The sequence below is a fragment of the Diospyros lotus genome, unplaced genomic scaffold (genome assembly GCF_014633365.1).
Source record: "Diospyros lotus cultivar Yz01 unplaced genomic scaffold, ASM1463336v1 superscaf1, whole genome shotgun sequence".
Taxonomy (NCBI): Eukaryota; Viridiplantae; Streptophyta; class Magnoliopsida; order Ericales; family Ebenaceae; genus Diospyros; species Diospyros lotus.
Genome location: NW_026267104.1, coordinates 4,891,583 through 4,909,660, shown reverse-complemented (window position 1 = coordinate 4,909,660; position 18,078 = coordinate 4,891,583).

Genomic DNA, 18,078 nt, shown 5'->3' with positions numbered 1-18,078 from the left:
GTGGGTGTGGCTCATTCAACCCAAATTATAAACACAAACTACTCACATCACAGGAAAAAGGAAAATAATAAAAAAATAATATGGCAACAACAAGATTTAGATTTCTATAAAGGAGTTGAGGGATATTGTTATTAACCATTCATGGTATTATAGTTTAATTATTGTGTTAATTATAGTTTCATCCTATTAGAAACTAAAATTTTCAACTTGACACCTCCTTAAGAAAACTAGGAAGAGAAAATTTAACCTTTTTATGTAATTTTTTTCTACAATTATTGTGTTATTTATTGTTTAATATTAAATTTATATTTATACTTATTAATAATCAATTGTTTGAGAAACAAATAAACTACTAGAGATTATAATATTTATGATTGGATTTTTATTGAATTGAATTTGTTGGATGCATATTATTAAATTCAAATTAATTAACTTATGAATACTAAAGCAATTATATAATGTGTTCAAAATGTAACTATCTCGGGAACAATTGTAATAATGTAGTTATACATTTAACTAAGTATATATAATTTTCTTATTATTATGTTTTTTGCACATTTATTTACGAAAAATTAAATGTATTTATTTAACCACTCCTAATTTGCTCGTTTATTTAAGAAAAAATAAATGTATTTAGGAAGCGTAAATGTAAAAACAAAAAAAGATATTGTCCTTTTTTATTCGTTGCTATTATTGAACAAATTAATATATACGTTTTTATGACTGGCAATGAATTCAAAATAATTAAATTATATTGGAAGGGCCTTCGAAGTTTGAACGGATATGACATACGACTCACGACTTAATCACTCACGTTTTCAGTCAAAACTCAACAAGAGTTCTCGTCATGCATGCAATTCAGCCAATAAACCTAACAACTGTTTGCTTTACTTTTTCTTAGTTCCAACTTTCAAGTTGTGCCAAAATGGCGGCTCTCTCTATTTAGCTTTAGGGTAAATTTCAATTTTTACAAGATTTTTTTTTAAATTTAATTTGACGTTAGTTTTTTTTATTTATAATTGATGTAATTTCGATTATTTGTAATAGAGGGATTTTGTTATTGTATTGTTGATTCATGTATATCTGATTAATTTGAAACGTATTTTGTACCTATACAAAAAGTTGTGAGAAAATGGTAACCATATATATATATTATTAATACCTTACTTGTCCCATAAAAATTATTATCCAACTTAATTTAGAGGTGTGTTCCTTCCAGCCTAAAAGGGGTGGTCGGACGTGAGCTCGTGACGACAACGAAGGGATTTCAGAGGGTGGCTGGTACTCACAAGCATTCCAACGCTCAAGTAAGTAAGAGAGCAAATTGGCAGAGTATAGGTAAGCTTAAAGAAAACATGCCTTGGCTCTTAATAAATCTGGTTTATATAGAAAGATGAGAGGTCCTCCTACATGAAATGTTTACATCAGGTGATGCATGGTGATGAGACTTGTTATCCGACGCCTACAAGGTCTCCTGATAATGGTAAGGTGTCAAAGAGACCTTCATTAAATGCGGATGGAATCTACCACAAATGAGGATGAGATCCTAATTAATGAGGATGGGATCTAGAGCGGGCATGGGAGTGTCTAGAAGACAGTGGCAATGATGGTTTCTAAAGACTATCATAGGGCCGAGATTGGACCGTAGGCCAAGATGAAGCTAGATTAGGCCAAGATTGATTTGGGTTGGTATAGTCCATAGCCCCCCAGGTCGGATGTTCAAGAAGCGAGCATTCGAGCTAGAAAAGGGGGAGATAGGTGAATATTTTGCTTATCCGAGGTTGGAAGCCAAACTGGTGTTAGGACCCGGCCGGGATGAATGGCTCAGCTAAGGCTTCGAATTCGCCCAAGGCCAAAGTCTGAGCTGATGTGGGGTCATGCCTAGGTGGGTGTAGGTCTTATAGGTTACTTGAAGTCAGCTCGGTCCTTACAATGAGGCAGCTCTCTTGAGGTTTTGACATATGATGCGTGCACTTTCAAGATTCTAGCTAGATATGGGGCCTGTTTGTTGCAGCTTAAAAGCTACAACTTTTAGGTTCTAGCTTCAAAAAAGTAGATATGTAGTGTTTGTTTTAGCTTTTAGAATTTTAGCTTATAGATTCTACTAGCTTTTAGAAGGGGTAGAATCTGGCTTTTTCAAAGCTGGGGTACCCCAACTTCTACAATTTTTGATTAAACAGTTACATTTTTTTGACAATTTTGCCCCTATTTTTAACAAAGAATTACTCTTCTATCCAAGCAATCAAGGGTCTCTCTTCTCCACCACCATCTCCATTTTCAAATCTCTTCTTCTCTCTCACCATCTCCCTTTCTCTCTATACATTAATTAATTTTTTTATAACACTTGAAACTTATACATATACACTAATTAATCTTTAAATTATCATTCTACAACTATTAAGGGTATTATAGATAATTATACAAAAATAAGTTATTTTACAGCTTGTGATATCAAACACCACAACTGTTTAACTACAACTTCTGATAAGTTGTAACAAACAAGTTCACAACTTATTCTAAGTTTTAGAAACTATAATCTAAGAAGTTAGAAGCTATAATTTCTTTAATTAAGCTGCAACAAACGGGGCCATGGTTTAGGTGAGACTGAGGTGGCTCAAGGTCTACCAAAGCCTATTTGATACCAGGCGTGATTAATTAAGACGAGACAGAGGCGACTCGGGGTCTGTTTGTCCCTATTTGAAGGTATGAATTGTGAGACCAAGGTTATTTGAGGTCTGTTGGTGCTTGCTTGATACAGGGCATAGTTAGGATGGGATTGAAGTTACTCGAGATCTATTTGTGCCTGTTTGATACAAGGTATAGTTAGAATGGGACTGAGGTTACTCGAGATCCGTTGGTGCCTATTAGAAGGCATGACTTGAAGGAGACCGAGGTTACTCGAGGTCTATTGGTGCATGTTTGATATAAGACGTAGTTAGAATGGAACTAAGGTTACGCAAAGTCCGTTGGTAGTTGTTTGATACAAGGCGTAGTTAGATTGGGACTAAGGTTACTCGAGGTTCGTTGGTGCCTGTTAGAAGACATGACTTGAATGAGACCGAGGTTACTCAAGGTTTATTGGTGCTTGTTTGATACAAGGCGTAGTTTTGGAAGAAATCGGGATAGACCTGAGGTTCTCCCACTGAGATAAACTTGGATGCTTGGGGCGGACTAATCGTATCGGTCTAATACCCGAAGCACAATTGGGATCAAGGTGACTCTAGGTTTGGCTGTGCCGACTTGACCCTCGCCCTTATTTGATCCCAAGAATGGTAGACGACATGGAAAAAGATAGGCAATGCCTCAAGGTCCGCCCGCCGAGGTTGACCTCAGCGCTTCGGGGTGTATTGATCGCATCGGTTTGATACAAGGAGCACAGCTTGGACCGAGGTGACTCAAGGTCCAACCATGACGAACTAACCCCGCCTCTATTTGATCCCAGGAATGATAGACGGCATGATGAAAGAGAGGTAAGGCCTCAAGGTTCGCCTATCGGGGTACACCCCGGTGATTGGGGGCAGACTGACTGCGTTAGTTTGATACACGGAGCACGGATTAGATCGAGATGACTCAAGGTTTAGCCGTGTTGAACTGACCCCCACCCCTATCTGATTTCTAGGACGATAGACAACACAACAAAAGAGAGGCAAAGCCTTAAGGTCCACCCGCTAGGGTACATAAGACAACTCAATGCACTGAAGTATAAAATTTTCGACATCTTGTCAATTTCAAATTTGCCAAGTCACTCATGGTAAAGATTTTTTTTTGTTTTTCAAATTTAGTCTTTTTTGTATATGAGAGACCAAATGTCAAATGTTTTAATTATTGAGGAATCAAATGACATATTTATGTATTAAATCTAATCTAATGTGACATCTTACGTGACATAAATAAAGGTTTTGTTTACTCTCAATCATAATAAGGATTTAAAACAATAATTTTTAATAATTCAGATACCGAATCTTGATATTTTGTACATTAATGATCAAACATCATATTTTTTAATTATTAAAGTGGTTGCATGTATTAAATCAAAATAATAAGGAGCTGCATGATCATGATCATGATGTACACATCTGTTCCAATAATACATCACGTTCGCGATTCAGAAACAAATGGCCAAATTGCTAGAAATGACTTAGCCCTTTTTTCTGTTTTAATTGATCTTCAATCATCTGACCTTTGATCACCTTGATAATACGTATAATAAATAATATAATGTTTCGCGCGATGCACGAGTTTTCTTGTAAATAGACAATAATGATATTTGAGTTATATCTTTTTTTAGATATTATTAGTATTCATTTTTAAATTTTTGCTTGGAATATATTATAGATTTTGTTAGCTTTGTAGATTAGTGTGAATTCTTTTATGTTGTTTTATTTTGATTGTTTGATATTTTTTTTATACAATATATATATTTTTTTTAAATTTCAGTGTCATAATTGGATGATCTGTTTGGTTTATTTTTTATTTATTTTTAATAAGATTTGAATTGGGTTTGTGAAAATAAATAATGTACTTTTTTTTTTTTAGTTATAGTTATGTGTGTGTGTGTTTTTCTTTTTTTTTTTTTTACAATTTTTAGTTATAGTTATTGTTATGTGTTGTTTTGGTTATGCATCATTTAATTTTTCACAATAAGTGGATGTGTATGATTATGGTGTGACTATTAATATGTCTTTTGTTAATAGAGGTTGGCTTTCGTCTTGTCTTCGATCGGGCTAGGGTTTCTGTTGTGTTCTCTTCCTCATGCTTTGTAAATGTTTTGTGTAGTTTTCGTTTGAATTCTCTGATTCTATAGGATCCGCCTCTAATCTGTATTTATAATTATTAGGACATTTTGGTATAGAACCATTGATGTACAGAGGGTATTTGTGAGGTATTTGAGAGTGTAATCTTACTTCTTCATTTTAGTGCAATGAGCTCCTCTCACTAGAGCTCAACGTGGACGTAGCTTCCTTTATGGGGGTGAATCACAGTAAAAATCCTTGTCTTCTTTTGTTTTTGGTTTCTGGTTTCGTTTTTGTTTGTGCATGTATGATCATGCATGCTTCCAGCTTTGGCAATATTTAGCCTGTGATTGAACGTATTTTGTTTACCCTAAGATTTTTTTGTTGTCTATTCACAACACACAATGCATGTTTTCTTTTTTTTCCAATCTTTTTAAACTGACTATTTTTCGTGTTTTTCAATGCATAGTTATCAAATTGGGTCTGAGCTACTGGGTTGGCCCAGTGCCTCGGTGACTCGAAAACTAACATTTTTGGAATATATTTATTAATTTAGATGCTAGTGAAATTAATTATTAATTTAGATGAATTTGACTTTTCACATATAATATTTTTTTTATGATTTTTTTCCATTGCCGCATCAGGCAACGCGGGCAAAATTAAAAGGGACCTAGCCCAATGTGGGGTGTGGGACCCACTCACCCATCCTCATCCCCTTCAAGTCAAGTCGGATAACATAAGAATTGCCTGACACAGACAATATAACAACGTCGATATTCTTTATGCATCCTATGCAAGTCTGGCTTGGTTGGGGCAGTCATTGAGTCAAAATGACAAGTAAAACCGTATACTTTGAATCATTCACGACCACTTCTCTATATAGCCATGCTGAAAACATGCATGTCTGGGTAATTAAAATATTCAAAAACGAGGCCGTATAATTAAGATGCATAAATTAAGATCTGAACTTGAACTAGCTAGGAATTTTTATCTAGGCCAATTAAGACAATAACAAGAATATATGGAATCACCTTGCAGTACTTATATTATTCTCCAGATCTTCAGTTTTGAAATAAATTAATAGAAACAATAAATTATTAATGCACCATACAACAAGTAAGATGAATAGTTAATAGAGACATTAAATATTACAATCCTATCTAGTTTGCAGCAGCCTTATCCCTTCGAATTTTCGAAGTTATTTAGTCATGTATGTTTAATTTAAAATGTGGATCATGGAGCTATTAATGCCTGCTTCCTGCATTGGGTTTCTTATTTATCAACTTGTGGCCACCCTGGATGGAGTCACGAATTTCGTGTTAGCAGGAGTTGGAGGAGGCGGCATAGCATGACGGCCGGCAAAGCTTTTCTGGGTGATTGTGCTAGTGCTGCTCCTCCCAGGAATGGGAGGATTTGGCCCAGAAGGTGGAGTTGGACCCTTTGCCAGAGACTGCAACTTGAGTTGATCCTACATCATCATCCTCATCGCCCACTTGTAGTTGTCTTCTTTTTCTTTTTTCTCGTCCAAAACCCTACTGCCTTCACTGAGATTTAGGGTTACAAGGAAAAGCACAACTAAAATGGCAAAGAAAATATGGAGAGATCTCATTTTTAATTAATTTTAAAAGCAAGGATATACCCAAATAAAAGCGGTTGATTGAAGAGGGATGGAGAATGGGTTTAAGAAAATGGGATATATTTATAATAAAAATAGCTGATTCTTGATTGTGTTGGGGGGGGATGACTTCAAAATTTCTTCTTCCTTATTTGGGAAGATAGATTTTTGACTGTTGACAGGCAAGACAAATTGTTGATGGGGTTGAGAGATTGAATGGGCCGAAAATGAAAAAAAATTACCTTAATTTTCTTTTGAAAGTCTTGCGTAGAACTTATTTCTTATGTAATTAATTATCTGGGCCGATGTGATAGATCATCGTCAACTTGTGGCCATTGCAACTGGGACTGGCGGAGCAGTGAGTTCTGGGTTCACCGGAGGCGGTGGCGGCATACCGCGGCGGCTAGCGAAGCCTTTCTGGCTTATTGTAGTACGTAGCAGTAGTACGTAGTGCTCCCAGGTTCGAAGGGATTTTAACGGCCGGCGAAGCCTTTCTGACTTGAACTTTTCCCTGTTCTTCATTTTGGACGAGAGATTTTTGACTGTTGACTGGATGTTAGAGATTGACGATGGTTTAAGAAATTGATTTTTAATTTTTCAAAATTGAAGCCATTTACCCTCTTCAGACTTGGACTACGGTTGGTTGTATCATGCTTAATTATAAAATTACAATTGTATTCTTTAGTATATTGGTGAAATTGTCTGGTAAAATAGTTAGACTCACTTAATTCATTGGATTAAATCGGTAATTGATATATACAGGGCTGCCCCTGAGATTTTAGGGGCGTTAAGCGAAATTTTTTATGGCGCCCTCTATGATTATACTTAAAAATAAAATTAATATGAAAACAAATTTTTTATTATATAAAATTTACAATATTTCACTTTAAATTTATTCTTTTAATTTTTTTAGAAAAAAATCAACAATTAATTTGTTCCAATATATTTTTTTCAATAGATATCATCGTCAATCCATTAGTGTAGATTCACTAATAATAGAGGGATCACAAATATTGAAATATATATACAAAATTAATTGATAATTAAAGGATTAATAAAAAAGAATCAAAAGATATACTTGATAAGTCACACAACAGGATGATAAGAACAAAAATGGAATCGCTGAAAAGAAAGCGTAGTTGTGAAATCGATTGGATATAGGACATACGCTTGCGCGCAGATTAATGGCAAATGCCAATGACAATAGATGATAAGAAATTGAGAAGGAAAGGAACTGAGGAAGACGATAGAGCCGCGGTCACTGTCAGGCGAATGAAAATAGTTGTGATACAATCATACAAATGGGAGATTGGGATTAATTAAAAATATATGAAATAATTGTGAAAGGATGGGTTGCATTGCGCCCATGAGAATGGTATTGATTATTGATAAAGGAATGTGGAGATTAAGATTAATTAAAAATTGTAGTGATGCCCATGGAATTAATTATTGATAAAAAGAAAGTGAGAGATTGAGATTAATTAAAAATTTACAATTTTCAAATTTTAAATTAATTAAAAATAATAAATTTAAGAAATTGAAGAAACGTTAAGAAGCCATAAAAAATGATTATAATAAGTAGTTATGCAGAGAGGTTTTCACAATTATTGCAACAATGATGTAACATCCCGCATCGAGCGATAGGAAGGACCGGAACAACTTACCCTGATGAGCCTACACGAACTTCCCAGGAGGTCACCCATCCTCGGATTACCCCAGGTCAAGCACGCTTAACTTGGGAGTTATTTGCCAACATTCTGCCCAAAAGGTATTCAGCTGGTGTTGTTTCCTTTCTTATACTATCCTTGATATATACTAACTCCTCTGGGCCCTCAGGGTATTACATTCTCGCCCCTTGAGCACATGACGTTCTCGTCATGCGATCTTACAACTGGTCCCAGACCTTCTCTCATTTGGAGGCTGTCATCCTAGAAGTCTGCCAGAAACCACTCATTGAACAGGCCCTCGAGCCTCGGCGGCACTTCTCGCCCTCATCGGACCGCCTTCTCCAAGGGTCGGCTTTGATACCACCTGTAACATCCCACATCGAGCGATAGGAAGGACTGGAATAACTTACCCTGATGGGCCTACACGAACTTCCCAAGGGGTCACCCATCATCGGATTACCCCAGGTCAATCACGCTTAACTTGGGAGTTATTTGCCAACATTCAGCCCAAAAGGTATCCAGTTGGTGTTATTTCCTTTCTTAGACTATCCTCGATATATATTAACTCCTCTAGGCCCTCGGGGCATTACAAAAGACATGGCATTGTTTTGTTTCAATAATTAACATGAGAAACAATACGAATGTTGGAACTAACCTAGTGAGATTAAGCATGCCAACAATATAACCAGTTCAAGAGATTGATCATATTTCACAAATGAAGTAATTAAACAGGCAGCAGGAGGCAGACTCCATAAGGTTGTAATAATAATCAATTTTAATTAGTCTTATCCAACTAGTCAAAACAATCGGGCAAGGTAAGGTTAATTACAGGCCTATATAAATATATATATATATGGTCCAATTACATCTGCATGACCCAAACAATGCTTGGAATCAAATTATTTTTATAATCATTTATGCATATGTGGATTTGCCATATACAGATTCCCAGATACTCATTGTTTGAGCTTTAGGTGTCATGCATCAGACAAAAAACCTACAAAATATTAGAGAATGACTTTTTATAGGAAATAGTGTGTATAGTCGAGACAACAGATATGACTCAAGAACAGGTAACCTGCTACTTATGAATATTCAACTAAATCTGCACATCCAACATCTAGCTTTCCAGTATATGATATGAGAATGTCTATGAGTAGCCAAGTAATGCACATACAAAAGAAACATAATATCACTTGCATCATAAAAACACATAAAAACATAAAAATATCTTGAAAAATAGGCATTAGAGGCTAAAACATAAAAATATACAAGAAACATAAAAATATACCAATGTAAAAAATACAGAGACCTAGGGTTCTTGCTTTCGCCGGATATCAGACCTCATCGCCGGCGGCAAGAGGAGACGAGATCGGTTAAAATATACACAGAGAGAGAGAGAGAGCTCATCGTCGGCAGCAATGGGGTTCTAGACGGTGATGGTGACGACGGAGAGAGTAAGAGAGAGCGAGCGAGGGAGGGAGACGCCGGCAATTTCAATTGGTAAGAGAGAGCGTGAGAGAAAGTAAGAGAGTTAGACTGGAGAGAAAGAGAGAGAGTGTGAAAGATCGAGTAAGGCGAGAGGGGGAGATTTCTTGTTTCAGTCAGTAAGAGAGAGAGCGTGAGAGATGCCGTGAGGATGTTGCTAAACCCTAACCATTAGCCGACGCATAGTGGCTGAGGATTGAAAAGTAATTGGGGGTTAAATTTTAATTTTCACTAAGGGTTAAACTTGTAATTTAAATCGGGTTTATCAACCCGTGCGTCAATCCGTTCGTCCGTCAAGCATTATCCAATGTTTTTTTATTGTCTATTTGCAGCACACAATGCGTGTTTTTTTTTCTTTTTTTGTCTTCCCAATTTTTTTAAAATGACTATTTTTCGTGTTTTTCAATGCATAGTTATCAAATTGGGTCTGACCCATTGGGTTGACCCAGTGTCTTTGTGATTCGAAAAGAAAAATTTCTGGAATATATTTATTAATTCATTAATTTAGATGCTAGTGAAATTAATTTATCAATTTAGATGAATTTGACTTTTACCATATAATATATTTTTTATGATTTTTTTCCATTGTCGCATCAGGCAACGCGAGCAAAATTAAAGGGGACCTGGTCCAATGTGGGGTGTGGGACCCACACACCCATCCTCTTCCCTTGCAAGTCAAGTCAAATAACATAAGAATTACCCGATACAAACAATATAATAGCGTCGATATTCTTTATGCATCCTATGCAAGTCTGACTTGGTTGGGGCAATCATGGAGTCAAAATGACAAGTAAAACCGTATACTTTGAATCATTCCACGGCCACTTCTCTATATAGCCATGCTGAGAACATGCATGTCTCGGTAATTAAAATATTAAAAAATGAGGTCGTATAATTAAGATGCATTAATTAAGATCTGAACTTGAACTAGCTAGGAATTTTCATCAAGGCTAATTAAGACAAGAACAGGAATATATGGAATCACCTTGCATTACTTATTATTCTCTAGATCTTCAGTTTCGAAATAAATGAATAGAAACAATAAATTATTGATGCACCATACAACAAGTAAGATGAATAGTTAATTGAGACACTAAATATTACAATCCTATCTAGTTTGCAACAGCCTTATCCCTTCGAATTTTCAAGCTTATTTTGTTGTGTATATATAGTTTAAGATGTGGATCATGAAGCTATTAATGCTTGCTTTCTGCATTGGGTTTCTTATTATCAACTTGTGGCCACCCCGGATGGAGCCACAAATTTTGTGTTGGCAGGAGTTGGAGGCGCGACATAGCATGGCGGCCAGCAAAGGTTTTCTTGGTGATTGTGCTAGTGTTTCCCCCCCTAGGAATGGGAGGATTTGGCCCAAAAGATGGAGGTGGACCCTTTGCCAGAGACTACAAGTTGAGTTGATCCTTCATCATCTTCATCGCCCACTTGCAGTTGTTTTCTTCTTCTTCTTTCTCGTCCAAAACCCTACTGCCTTCATTGAGATTTAGGATTACAAGGAAAAGCACAGATAAAATGGCAAAGAAAATGTGGAGAGATCTCATTTTTAATTAATTTTAAAAGCAAGGATATACCAAAATAAAAACGACTAATTGAAGAGGGATGGAGAATGGGTTTAGGGAAGTGGGATATATTTATACTCAAAAATAGCTGACTCCTTATGTGGGTTGGGGGGGAGGGAAATGACTTCAAAATTTCTTCTTCCTCATTTGGGAAGATAGATTTTTGACTGTTGACAGGCAAGACAAATTGTTGATGGGGTTGAGAGATTGAATGGGCTGAAAAAGAAAAAAATTGACCTTAATTTCCTTTTGAAAGTCTTGCGTAGAATTTCTGTTTGAAAGTCACTTGAGAGCTAACATACCCAGTATTGATTAGTGAAATTATTTTTGTTGCTTTATTTTTCTCTAATTTGTAACTTATATACTGCATTTCCAAAGCGTGTAGTTCATAACACAATTTGACAAGATTTTATTACAGATGAAATTTCTTAAGCAATTAACATATACACGGACTCCTAGCTATCTCAAGTTTTCTTGAATGATTCTACTCCTTTTTGGTTTTCTTTTTCCCTTTATTCTCTCAAACAAATTACAATTATAGTTTGTACTTAATTTGTGCAAATAACAATCAATATGTGGGTGTGGCTCATTCAACCCAAATTATAAACACAAACTACTCACATCACAGGCAAAAGGAAAATAATAAAAAATAAATATGGCAACAACAAGATTTAGATTTCTATAAAGGAGTTGAGGGATATTGTTAATAACCATTCATGGTATTATAGTTTAATTATTGTGTTAATTATAGTTTATTCCTATTAGAAAATAAAAATTTCAATTTGACACCAGTCCTTAAGAAGACTAGGAAGAGAAAATCTAACCTTTTTATGTAGTTTTTTTCTACATTTATTGTGTTATTTTGATTATAATATTTATGGTTGGATTTTTATTGAATTGGATTTGTTGGATGCATATTTTTAAATTCAAATTAATTAACTTATGAATACTAAAGCAATTATATAATGTGTTCAAAATGTACTATCTCAGGAACAATTGTAATTATGTAGTTATACATTTAACTAAGCATATATAATTTTTTTATTATTATGTTTTTTGCACGTTTATTTAAGAAAAATTAAATGTATTTAGGAAGCGTAAAATGAAAAAATAAAAATAAAAAATATTTTCCTTTTTTATTCTTATCTGTTATTAAAGAGATTAATATATACCTTTTTATGTATTTATTTTTGCAAGATGTAATATTTGACCTATTCTGAAAATTGTTAGTATTGTCTAAACCTTGTTTACTACAAAGATTACCAACAAAAAGGTCAAAGTCATCCTCAAAGCCATCGTCAAAACCTAAACTCAAAGTCATCCTCAAAGCCGTTTGTTTAGAGAATTCCTGCTGTTTGAACGATTCAACTTGTGTTTTGTTTTCCCATTCAATTCCGTAGATTTGACTTAAAAGGAAATTAAGAACCTTCTTAAATCTGCCCAATTATATGACAAAATATTTTTGTTGTGTCATAAACAAAAATTAAAAAAAAAGTCTAAAAGCCCAAAATATCGTTTTGGTCTAAAAGACGTAAATTTTTCATACACGGGTGGATCCCACACAAACGCGCAAATTAGATAATTCTGACATCTAAAAATTTCTCTAAAAATTTTAAGAAAATAATAGATAATTATCAATAAAGTATTATAATTCTAAAAGCATTTCATAATATTAGGATAAACAATCATTCATAAGAAATTTCATCATAAAAAATGGCAAGATAAATATCATCTATAAAAGATAGATATTATCTATAACAAATATAGTCTCAGCTATAGACTAAGACTAATAAAGATAAGCATTATCTGTAAAAATCTTAATCCCATATTAATTAAGATTTTAGTGACGTTTTGATTATAAATTAAAATTCAGTGACTTTTTTAAATTTTAGTGTAAAGTTTAATGTCCATTTATGATATTTACTCAAAAAAAAAAATAATAATGGCATATATAGGAAAATATGTATGGATTTCATGAATATTTTAAAAAGAAGAATAAAATATATTAGAAAGGGCGTTTGAATTTAGGCAGGTGGACTGGTGGGGTAGACGCGGAAATTCAATTCAGTCAAAATGGAGTGTTCGTCGCTCATCCATGCATGTAATCCAGCGGCCGATCCATTCCAAGAAAGCTGAACAAATTAATATACATTTTCTTTTACCTTTTTTATTTTATAATTGCTCCCAAAATTCTGGCAAATAGATAATTATTAATATACATGTATACTGATAAAGTTGTTTGAGATTTTAAAAATAATTATCGACTGCTTTGTGCGTTATTCTTGGAACAACACAAAACATAGCAAGTTGCAACACATAGCACAGCAAGAGCCCATAGCTCAGACTTGTAGATGTTAAGATTAAAGTGCTAATCCTAAATAAGAAGGAAAGGAAAAAAAATAATCAAAACAAGCACGAAGAACACACGAGATTTATAATGGTTCACTCTCAATGTGCATGAGAGTTACATCCAGTTGCTGTCGTTGCAAGATTCTGCCCTATAACCAAATTGGAGATTACAAGAGAATGCACCCTAACGCTCTCTAAGAACCACCCTAATATAAGAAAAATTAGGATAACAAAAAATATATATGTGAAAACTCAAAAATGAAATTTTGCAGTGATTTGTAAACCGCCGCAAAATACTATTTTAGCGGCCGTTTTTTTAACATTTTGCGGTGGTTTTGAAAAACCGTCGCAAAATTCATTAAAACATTCAATTTTGCAGTGGTTTTCAAAAATCGTCGCTAAATTTAGAAAGTAATTAAATATTTAAAAAATAAAATTGAATTTAGCAGCGGTTTTTGAGAAACCGCCGCTAAATTAAAAAATTATTAAATAGTTTAAAATTAAAATTAAATTAACATTTGCGACGGTTTTGAAAATCGCTGCAAAATTCATCAAAAAATTTAATTTAGCGACGGTTTTGAAAAATAGCCGCTTAATTAAAAAAATAATTAAATAATTTATAAATAAAATTAAATTAACATTTGCGATGATTTTTAAAAACCGTCGCAAAATTCATTAAAAAATTTAATTTAGAGGCGGTTTTTCAAAATCGTCGCTAAATTAAAATTAAATTAACATTTGCGGCGGTTTATAAAAAACTTAAAATTAAAATTAAATAATTCAAAATTAAAATTAAATTGAATTAAATTAATAAAAATAAATATAAAATCTTAAAAAGAAATTTAAAATTTAATTTAAATTAATTGAAAAATCTGTATATATATAAAAGTAGAATAGTCTTGAAAAAAGAAATTTCCCCCCAAAACTTGCATTAATGATTTGCAATTAATACTTATTGTATTAATAATTTACATTTTGTAATTTGCATTAATAATTTAAAATTTTCAATTGCTTTGAAATAATAAGTAGTAATAAAATTTTCCCTCAAAACTTGCATTATTGATTTGCTTTTAGTACTTATTGCATTAATAATTTATATTTTATAATTTGCATCTTTATATATATAAAAGTATGATAGTCTTGAAAAAAGAAATTTCCTCCCAAAACTTGCATTAATGATTTATAATTAATACTTATTGTATTCATAATTTACATTTTATAATTTACATTAATAATTTAAAATTTTCAATTGCTTTGAAATAATAGATAGTAATAAAATTTTCCCCCAAAACTTGCATTAATGATTTGTATTTAGTACTTATTGCATTAATAATTTACATTTTGTAATTTGCATCTTTATATATATAAAAGTAGGATAGTCTTGAAAAAAGAAATTTCCCTCCAAAACTTGCATTAATGATTTACAATTAATACTTATTGCATTAATAATTTGCATTTTGTAATTTGCATTAATAATTTAAATCTTTCAATTACTTTGAAATAATAAGTAGTAATAAAATTTTCCTCCAAAACTTGCATTAATGATTTGCGTTTAATACTTATTGTATTAATAATTTATATTTTGTAATTTTCATTAATAATTTAAATCTTTCAATTGTTTTAAAATAATATGTACTAATTATTGTAAAATTAATTATAAATTTTAAATATACGAGTTTTTCAATGCTAATTGTTTTGTATTAAATTTGCATGAGTTTTTTGAAAAATATTAATAGACAACTTAAACTATTAATTAAGTCATAGAGAATTATCCATTTATTTAAAATATTATTTTTATATCTTTATTCTATGTATATTTATATAATATTAAAATATGATAGTCAAATAAAGTATTTTGCCAAGTGTCAATCAATGGTGAATTTTTTTCCTAAAAAATTTGCATTAAATCAAAGGTAGTGATTAATTAATTATTAATTACTTTAATAATTATATTATAGTCTTAAAAATGTGATGTCTTAATAATTATAAATAGAAAATAACGAACGTCTTTAAGTGGAAATATTATAAATTTTATAATATTTATTTATAAATAAATATAATATAATAAAAAAAATTATAAGTATTTTATCAAGTGACCTATTTAATATATTAATTATTCTTTAATACATTGAATGACAGTATATTGAATTAAAAGTGTTCTCCATTAGCATATTGAATAGTGAATAATTAAGTAAACTTAAATTTTGTCAACATGATTAAAGATTAAAAAAAATTATAATTTATAGTAGTGGTTGTTTTGGTATATAATTTATATATGCGGTTATATAACAAGGGGGCTAGGCAGATCAGACGGTTACGTGCATGCACGTGCATAGGGGATGTCGCAGGTTTGAAATTGGGGAAGGGGACGTGGCGAGCGGACATGCGGGCACAGGCGGGTCTAGGCGAGTGGGAGCGGGCAGCTGGGAGAAATTAAAATTTTTAATTTTGTTTTAATTTTAGCGGTGGTTTCCTGCCCAAGCGGTTGGACGTGGGCGGGTGGGAGAAATTAAAATTTTTAATTTTGTTTTAATTTTAGCGGTGGTTTCCCACCCAAGCGGTTGGGAGTGAGCGGGTGGGAGAAATTAAAATTTTTAATTTTGTTTTAATTTTTCTAAAATTTAGCGGCAATTTTAGAAACAGCTGCTAAAATTAAAAATTTTAATTTTTTTAAAACCGCCGCTAAAATTAAAAATTTTAATTTTTTTTTAATTTTTGCCACGATTGAAAAACTGCCGCTATATATTTTAAAAACCGTCGCTAAATCACTAATTTTTGTGGCGGTTTAAAAACCGCCACAAAAAATATGATTTGCGGCGGTTATTCCAGTGATTGGTCAAAATCGACGCTAATTAATCACTTAGCGACAGTTTTTAACCACCGCTAAATGCCAGTTTTTTTGTAGTGATTGTAAAATTGCATATAAAATTTTGTCTAAGGGGCGGAGCCCCCTACAACCCCCAAGGAAAGGGGTTTACCTTTAACTTGTTTGCATACTAACTCTACATATAGGGACAATATGCACCGAGGTGATAGTTAGACTCCACACACTATAACAATCTCCCATTTGGAGACTAATTCATCATCAACTATCTCAATTTGTAGTGGCATTGACTCCTCAATCCTTAGCAGAGAAGTCTAACTGAAGTTGCGCACAACTCTAGTTTCTCAATAGTCACAATCTTCGTCAACATGTCAGCCAGATTGCAACTCCTGTCAATCTTCTCAAAAGCCAAAACTCCATCCTCCAAAGCAAATCTTATGGAGTGATAACAAACCTATATGTATATGCTTTGTCCTAGCTTGATAAATATGATTTTTTTTTTTGCAAAATGAAAGGTACTTTGACTGTCACAATGCAACACACTATGTTCATACTTGTAGCCCTAACTCTTCCAAGAAAGATTGCAACCACATAATCTCTTTACTAGCATTTGTCACTACAACATACTCTATCTCAGTGGTAGAAAGTAAAACTATCTTCTGCAATTTTGAGACCCAACTAACTTCCGTACCACCCAATAAAGTATAGACAAACCTGGCAGTACTTTTTTTTTAATTTACATCACCGGCCATGTCAGCATCAACATATCCCTACAAGCCCAAATTTGACTTTATAAAGCACAAAATCGAGTCTATAGTACCTTTCAAATACTTGAGAATCCACAAGGCAACAAAAGACAAGAGAACAAGCTAAAAAATAAAAAAAACCCTAATACAAAATTAGAGACCTTAATCAAAAAATCGAATATAAAAAAAATACAAAATTAGTAGTGTTAGAGAGAGAGAGAGAGAGAGAGACCTGGTCAGTGATAGAGCTGGAGGCGACAGCGTCGAGGTAGCAAGGAGGCCGTGATGGAGTAGGAGGCAGCGACGTCATTGAGGTAACAGAGAAGATGGGCTAGAGACGGTGAAGGTGAGTATGAGTGGATTGACTAAGAGGCGGAGCCTCTGTCGTGAGTAGGATCTATTTTTATCCGAATACATAACTCGTTGTGTTGATATTTCTGTTTCTATTTTACTACGCTTTCTCTTGGTTGATTTGGCTGATTGAACAGGGTTGCAATATGTCAACAATTTTGTTATTGAAGTTAAGAAGTTGATCCCCTCCAAGTCAAGTCGGATAACATAAGAATTACTCGACACAGACAATATAACAGCGTCGACATTCTTTACGCATCATATATAACAACGAGGCGCAATCCTAGCCATCTAAAGACGCTATTAATCTCGTTGCTTGGGATATGAACAGTTAGGCGAAAAGAAAGAAAGAAAAAAGGGAAGAAAGCTCGGGAGGTTGGCTTTCGTCTTGTCTTCGATTGGGCTAGGGTTTCTGGTGTGTTCTCTTTCTCATGCTTTCTATAGTTTTCGTTTGAGTTCTCTGGTTCTATAGGATCTGCCTCTAATATGTATTTATGATTATTGGGACATTTTGGTAGAGAACCATTGATGTACAGAGGGTATTTGTGAGGTATTTGAGAGTGTAATCTTTGTTCTTCATTTTAGTGCAATGTACTCCTCTCACCAGAGCTCAACGTGGACGTAGCCTTCTTTTTGGGGGTGAACCACGATAAAAATCATTGCCTTTTTTTGTTTTTCATTTCCGTTTGTGCATGTATGATCATGCATGCTTCCAGGCTTGGCAATATTTA